Source organism: Anabrus simplex, chromosome 1 (assembly GCF_040414725.1).
Source record: "Anabrus simplex isolate iqAnaSimp1 chromosome 1, ASM4041472v1, whole genome shotgun sequence".
Lineage (NCBI taxonomy): Eukaryota > Metazoa > Arthropoda > Insecta > Orthoptera > Tettigoniidae > Anabrus > Anabrus simplex.
In genome coordinates this window covers 853617570-853625505 of record NC_090265.1, presented here as the reverse complement: position 1 = coordinate 853625505, position 7936 = coordinate 853617570, and positions in this window count along the sequence as shown.

Below are 7936 nucleotides of genomic sequence, written 5' to 3'. Positions count from 1 at the left end.
TGATATGCATATCATTTAATAATCACTGGACAGGCTGGGGGTTTACAGGAAGGCCAGAAGAGTTTTTTCTTTTTTCAATTTTCTCTTAAACTAATGATTATAACTCTACCAAACTTCACGTTTAGAGTCTACTCATCCAGGAGCAGGTTCTAATATGCACATTGTTTACAAATCACTGAAGAGAATGGGGGTTTATAGGAAGACGTGACTATGAACGACCTGCATAAGCAGAAACGTATCAGGAAGAAGAAGACTATTGACTATATCTCTACCTAACTCCATATTTAGAATCTAATCATCCAGGAGCAGGTTTAGATATGCATATCATTTAAAAATCACAAAATAGACTGGGAGTTTGTAGAATAAAAGAGGAGTTTTTCAATTTTTTTTCATTATCGATTATATCTCGACCAAACTTCATATTTATGTAGAGTCTAATCATTCAGGAGCACGTTTTGTTATGCATATCAAGTAAAAATCACTATACTGGGGGTATATAGGTGGACAAGAAGAGGTTTCTTTTCAATTTCCTCTTATGCTATTGACTAGTTTCTTTACTCTTCAAATGACAGAGAAAAATACTCTTTTCTACGGATTTCATGCTATGCAAACAGCGACGGACACCCTCGCACATCCACAGTTATTTGAAGGATCCATAACAGGAGAAAATCAGAGGATGTATAATATTTCTATCTGCTTCAAAATTAACCCGATCTAATGTATCAGAACACCAAGGAAACGTGAGGTAGAACCTTTCCTTTGGTGTCTGTCTATCTTTCTTTGTATATTACTAAAAGTGCACACACACTTGCGAGCACATAGTGAACCAGGCGGCTCATGAGCCGCTCATGGTGATCCAAAATGTCCGAGCAGCTCGCGAGCACTGCTTGAGCCATTTGCGCGTGAGCGGGATCAGTCTGTGTCTTGTTTCCATCAAAAGATGTCTTCTGACCACGAAAATCTGCTTTTCCATTGAATAGGATTGAATACGGTATTGTTAAATTGCAACCTGTGTTCACTTTTGATATTTATTGGTTACTAGCAAGATACCCGTGCAGAAATTTATAATTGAATGCTTATTGTTTTATATATAATCCACCGAAATTCGCGACCTGACTCGTTTTCTGAGAGAATCCGCCAAAATTTGCGATCTGACTCATTTTCTAATAGATTACGGCAAGTTTCCTCCCATTTTTCAATTTTTCTTTCCAGCAATCGATTTCGTACTTCCTGGGCTAGGTCCAGGTATTCCACCCGGTCAGTTGGGTCCCTAAATCTTTGCCATCTTTTCCTATAAGCATTTTTAATATGGATTAAATCCTTCAGAAAATCCGGCGTGGTGTCGTCTTGGGTGCCTTGGCGCTACTAAACCCGCAGCCGGACTGCATTCTTAGTCATTACCCCTCCAGGACCCGTTTCCAGCGCTGTCCGCACATTTGACGACGGTTCAGAACATTATTATTATTATTATTATTATTATTATTATTATTATTATTATTATTATTATAGACGTTCTGGACCCCACAGCAAGATGCAAGACCGCTACTTGGCGGTAAATTACATCTGCTGCCATTGTCATTGTTGACAATGTGACCAGCACCATTGTCGCGCGTAGGCAAGTGTGCAGGATTTCTGCCGATACGAATAACATACTTCCGTACATTATTGACCTTATTATAGAGGTGAACAATTGGACGGTCAATCTCATTCCTATCGTTTATTTCAAATGTGCTTAAATTTTTATTTATATGCCAGGAGAATCTACTGTAATCTAAGAACGTTCTCCGAAGGAAAAGATGGCTCTTGAAAACGAACCCAGGAAAGATTAAAAATGTGATCGTTTTACGATAAGAATAAGTACATCAAAAATCTACAGCCTGTTTCCAGTCAATCGACTGGGTCAGGAATGGAATGAATAAAGCCCCCTTCTAGCGGCGACAATAGGAATTGTGCCGGCTGCCGAAGCCTGTCGCACTCCTCTGGGGCAATGATTAATGAATGACAAATGAAATGAAATGATATTGGACAGTGTTGCTGGAATGAGTGATGACAGGGGAAACCAGAGTATCCGGAGAGAAACCTGTCCTGCCTCCGTTTTTGGCCAGCACAAATGTCACGTGGAGTGACCGGGATTTGAAGCACGGAACCCAGCTGTGAGAGGCCAGCGTGCTGCCGCCTGAGCAACGGAGGCTCCTTATAAGTACATTATGAACAGTAAAATCAATTGGTTTCACCTCGTTTTACACCCCACCACCGTTAACTTTATTTAACCCCCCCCCCCAAAAAAAAATTAAAAGAAGGCGTTTTTTAATGTTTAAAGGAGATTCCAAACACCAATCTTCACATCTATTACCTTCAGTTTTGAGATATAAGTATCCCCATAAAAATAATTCACTTTTTTGCACTTCCTTTCACACTCCTCACAATCCCCCCCCCCCAAGTGAATTTTCCGGAAAAAAACTCTTTTCTTTAATAGTAAAGGATCTTTTAAATACCAATTATCACGACTAACTTTTTCAGTTTATGATTTATGTGTCCTCGTGAAAGGATTTCCACTCCTTTTCACTCCCGCGCCCCTAAGATGATTTCCCACCCAAAACGTGTTTTTCTTTGTTTTTAAAGGAGATTCAAATACCAATTTTCACGTCTGTAACAACTTTAGTTTTTATTGGATGTAAGTATTCTCATACAATTAAGTCAATTAATTTTTTAATTCTTTCACCTAACCCCCGTCTTCATTGGATTTTCCGAGAATGCGTGTTTCTTTACTTTTAAAGCAGATTCCAAATATCAAATTTCACGTCTGTAACATCTTCATTTTTGAGATATCAGTAGCCTAATTAAAAGAATTCAACACCATTTTCAGTCACTTTAACCCCCACCACCACCACCACCACCCAAGTGGTATTTCCGAAAACTAAAAATACACGTTTCTTGATTTTTTAATAGAAATAAAAAATACCATTTTTCACTTCTGTAACATGTTAAGTTTTTTGAGATATACTGTAGAAATTCTCATTTTAAAATTTCACCCCTTCTTAGTTCCCCTTATGTGGAGTTTCCAAAAACAAATCACCTATGTTTCTTTACATTTACAGGAGATTCCAAATACCCTCTTTTTACCTCTGTAACATTTTACGTTTCTCAGATATTCTGTAGATATAGTCTTTCAAAGAATTCACCTTAATTTGTCACTCCTGTTTAACCGCCATTAATTGGGTTTTCCAAAAAAAAAAAAAAATTTAAAAAAATACGTGTTTCTTTATTTTTAAAGGAAATCCCATATACAAATTTTCAGTTCTGTAATATCTTCAGGTTCTGAAATATAAGTAGCCTCATTAAAGGCATTCAACCACTTTTTCACACTTTTCCACCCTTTCTATGGGGATTTTCCGAAAACAAAAAATACGTGTTTCTTTATTTTTAAAGGGGATTCTAAATACCAATTTTTACATCTATAAACCTTAAAAGTTTTGAGATGTAGATACACTAATTTTAAAAATTCACCCCTTAATTGGATTTTCCAAAAACAAAAAATACGTGTTTCTTTATTTTTGAAGGAGATCCCAAACACCAATTTTCAGGTCTGTAATATCTTCCGTTTCTGAGATATAAGTAACCTCATTAAAGGCATTCAACCCATTTTTCATCCCTTTTCACCCCTTTTATTGGGATTATCAGAAAACAAAAAAATATGCCTTTCTTTATTTTTAACAAAGATTCTAAATACCAATTTTTACATCTGTAAACTTTAAAAGTTTTGAAATATAGATGCACTCATTTTAAAAATTCACCCCCTTTTCACCCTTCCATTAATTGGATTTTCCAAAAAAAAAAAAAAAAAGTGTTTATTTATTTTTAAAAGCGATTAAAAGTACCAATTTTCAGGTCTGTAATATCTTCAGTTTCTGAGATATAAGTACCGGTATCCTGATTAAAGGCCTTCAACCCCTTTTTCACCCTTTTCACCCCTCCTATTGGGATTTCCTGAAAACAAAAAAATACGTGTTTTCTTATTTTTAAAGAAGATTCTAAGTACCAATTTTCACATTTGTAAACTTTCAAAGTTTTGAGATATAGATACTCATTTTAAAATTTCAATCCCCCTTTCACCCCCTTAGCGACGGAATATCCAAAAATCCTCTCTTAGCGAGCACCTACATCTTAACATGAATATATCCCCAAAATTTCATTTCTTTATGTCCGGTAGTTTTGGCTCGGCGGTGATGAATCAGTCAGTCAGTCAGAACAAGTTATTTTATATATATAGATTATATCATTACTTGTTTACTACAAATGTTACTTTAAAAAGGTAATGAATACATCAAGTATAAAAAGAAAGTTCAAGCTTCATTTTATTTAAGTACGAGAACTTACCTTTTCCAGTAGTGCGATTGCTTTTCTCTTTGCTCCTTCCCCTCCGGTGTGATCCCAACAAAGAAATCATTTTCTTCTTACATTCATCCACGGGTCGTCCAATTGTTTGTACCAATATCCCGCCATACATCCTCTTTCACATTCTTTCTCAAGTGATCGCCATTTTTCGGGTCGCATAAAACAATAAGTGTCCAATAAGTGTCTATTAGCGTAAGCACATCTTCATCCGACCAGGCCGCCATACTTGCGGGATGCTCACTGTAGCCGTACACACTTGCGAGCACGTTCCTTGGCCGTCCACACTGAGTGCGAGCATCCCTTTGTGCTCGCCTAGAAAACCGACTCCAGTCGGCTCGCAGTGAGCAGCTCACAACATGCTTGCTTTACGCTCAGTACCCCGTACACACTTGCAAGCATGGTAGTGTGAGCGACTCATGAGCCGCTCGGCTCGCAAGATGCTCGCAAGTGTGTACGCACGTTAAAAGTGGAAAACTGGTAGACTTATTTCAACCAAACTATTACTTTGAATCTACTCGCTCAGGATTGTGTTATCAGGTGCATATGATGTCAAGGTAATCATATGGAGTTGACATTAGGTCTATCAAAAGACTGTATATAACAAACGTTTAAGAATATGTATTTCCGTTCCTTTATGCCATGGACATATTTATTGTATGACTGATAATGCAGATGGTTATGAAAATTTGAATTTTTAGTCCAGAGCCAGTGTGGCATGTCACTTCAAGCTGAGCAACGGGAAAAACATAAGAACCATTTTACGCTTTTCGGTAGGGCAGATATGAAAATTTGTTCAGCTTCATCATATTTTCCTTACTGCCCAGGGCTGTCATAGCAAAATATCATTTTAACATGTCACACTGAATGTGTGAATAGAGCCATGTTACTTTGCATAAATTCCTGAAGAAAACGTATAATCCACTGCAAATTCCCATGCGAAGAATGGCTACAAATGCTAGTAGAGTCATAAATAAGTTACAAGATTGTGAGAAACTGAAAATTAGGCAATGGTATGATGATAAACTGGGTTAAAAGTTAGGTTATGAGTTTCACTAATAGGAAAAGTCCTCTCAGTTTTAATTACTGCATTGATGGGGTGAAAGTTCCTTTTGGTGATCATTGTAAGTACCTAGGTGTTAATATAAGGAAAGATCTTCATTGGGGTAATCACATGAATGGGATAGTAAATAAAGGGTACATACCTCTGCACATGGTTATGAGGATATTTAGGAGTTGTAGTAAGAATGTAAAGGAGGAGGACATATAAGCCTCTGGTAAGACCCTAACTAGAGTCCTGGACGCTCACCAGGATTACTTGATTCAAGAACAGGAAAATATCCACAGAAAAGCAACTCTTTGTTCTGGGTGATTTCCAACAAAAGAGTAGCATTACAAACACGTTGCAAAGTTTGGGCTGGAAAGGCTTGGGAGAAAGGAGACGAGCTGCTTGACTACGTGGTATGTTCCGAGCTGTCAGTGGACAGATTGCGTGGAATAACATTTGTAGCCGAATAAGTTTGAGTGGTGTCTTTAAAAGTAGGAAAGATCATATTATGAAGATAAAGTTGGAATTCAAGAGGACAAATTGGGGCAAATATTCATTTATATGAAGGGGAGTTAGGGATTGGAGTAACTTACCAAAGGAGATGTTCAATAAATTTCCAATTTCTTTGCAATCATTTAAGAAAAGGCTACAAAAGACAACAGATAGGGAATCTGCCACCTGGGTGACTGCCCTAAATGCAGATCATTAGTGAATTATCGATCATGCTCAATCTGATCACTTGGCATGACCTATTTACTTCGCTGTATGACAGATCAATGCAATATGTAATTGTGAGATGCATACATGCTTTTATAATAAACTCACTATGATGCAGCAGCCTGTCGCTACAGACTATTTTGCTTTGTAAGGTATATGCACAGTACCTTGGTATAATATCTGATTTACAGAAACTACAGAAATAAAAAAAAACTGTGACAAAGCAAAGGACTTGGCATTAGAAGAATGGCCTAATGTCGAGAAAATAAGGGATTCCCCATTAAAAGGAAAGAAAAAAGTTTAAATTAAAACACACAACATTTGAAGACTGATGTGTATGAAGATTGTTCTTGTCCTTTCATGATTTCTTTCTATTACTCTCTCTTCATGCCCTTGCTGGTGAGATGTAGTGTTTACAGTGCACTGTATCTTCTGGTATGGGCTAGAATAAATTTGTTACTTTCATTGACCTGTCTCAGTCTCATCCTTGGCTTTGACAATATGAAAGTGACTGAGGTATGTGTGATGCTAGTAATACCATTCCTTATGCAGCCAGTCCGTTATGAATGGTATGGAAATATCACTCATAGGGTCAGTGGGTTTGACAGACTGATATGCGAACAACTTCTGGCTCGGTGAGGAAAGCAACAGGAAGCTACCTCCCTCCTCATTTCCCTAGTATGCCTCTTCAGTGATGCCTAGGCCATCTATAACAGCTGTTGGCATAGCTGTGGAGGATCAAACCAGCCTTCGGGCTGAATACCCAACATACATACACTCTCTCTTCTCACATTGGCCTCTGGCATTGTATTTTTCCTGTTATACTTTCCTCTCGATATTCCTACTTTTTTAGACAAGACCTGATTGACACGTGTTTGTTCCTTTCTATTAATAATATTAACCTATTGGGTTCCCTTCCTCCTTTTGTGTTTGCCCTCTGCTCCTAGTCTTTAATCACTGGTATCTCTATCTTCTTGGCTGTTCCTTTTTCCTGGGTTTATTCAGCTTTCTTCTTATCCTACACATTCCATATCGCCCGTATTACCCCTCACTGAGTAATGAAGCCCGCCCTTCAACAACCCCCTGTTGGTGAGGCCATTAGAATACATACATGGTATCCCCTGCCTGTCGGGACTCTTAGCTTGGGAAAGTGGGTTGGAGACTACTGGGCCCCCAGTGGAGTCTGGCATTGGTTCAGCTTGCTTGTGCCATGCTCCTCATTTTCATTTCCCTTTGTCCAGCTCCTGCCAGGTCGGGGTGTTGATAGCACTTCCACATCGTTGCCTCCCCTTCCACTCTCTTCAGTAATTCTATTCCAGTCCAGTCCAGTCTTCTTTTTTCTGATACTGTTCTTGACAGTCCATCCATCTTGCTCTGGGCCTCCCTTTTTCCTTCTATCTTAGCCTCCAATACTTGTTTTGGTATTCCTCCATCCTCATAACATGTTTACTCAGAACATGTCCAAATCATCTCAATCTATTCTTCTCCATTCTATCACTCAGTTTTTCTACCCCTATCTCTTTTCTGACCTCAACATTTCTTACAATGTCTCTCCTTGTCTTCCCTACCATATTCCTCAGGAACATCACCTCACTGGCCTGAATTTTACTCTCATCTTGCTGGCAAAGTCCAAGTCTCTGATGCATATAGGGGTATAGTACATCTTCTAAATGATCTATTTACATTTCATAGGAACTTCTCTGTTCCACACCAGGTTTCTTACATTCTGGTAGAACGTATTTCCCCACTTGTACCCTTCTGCTGATCTTATCCAACCTT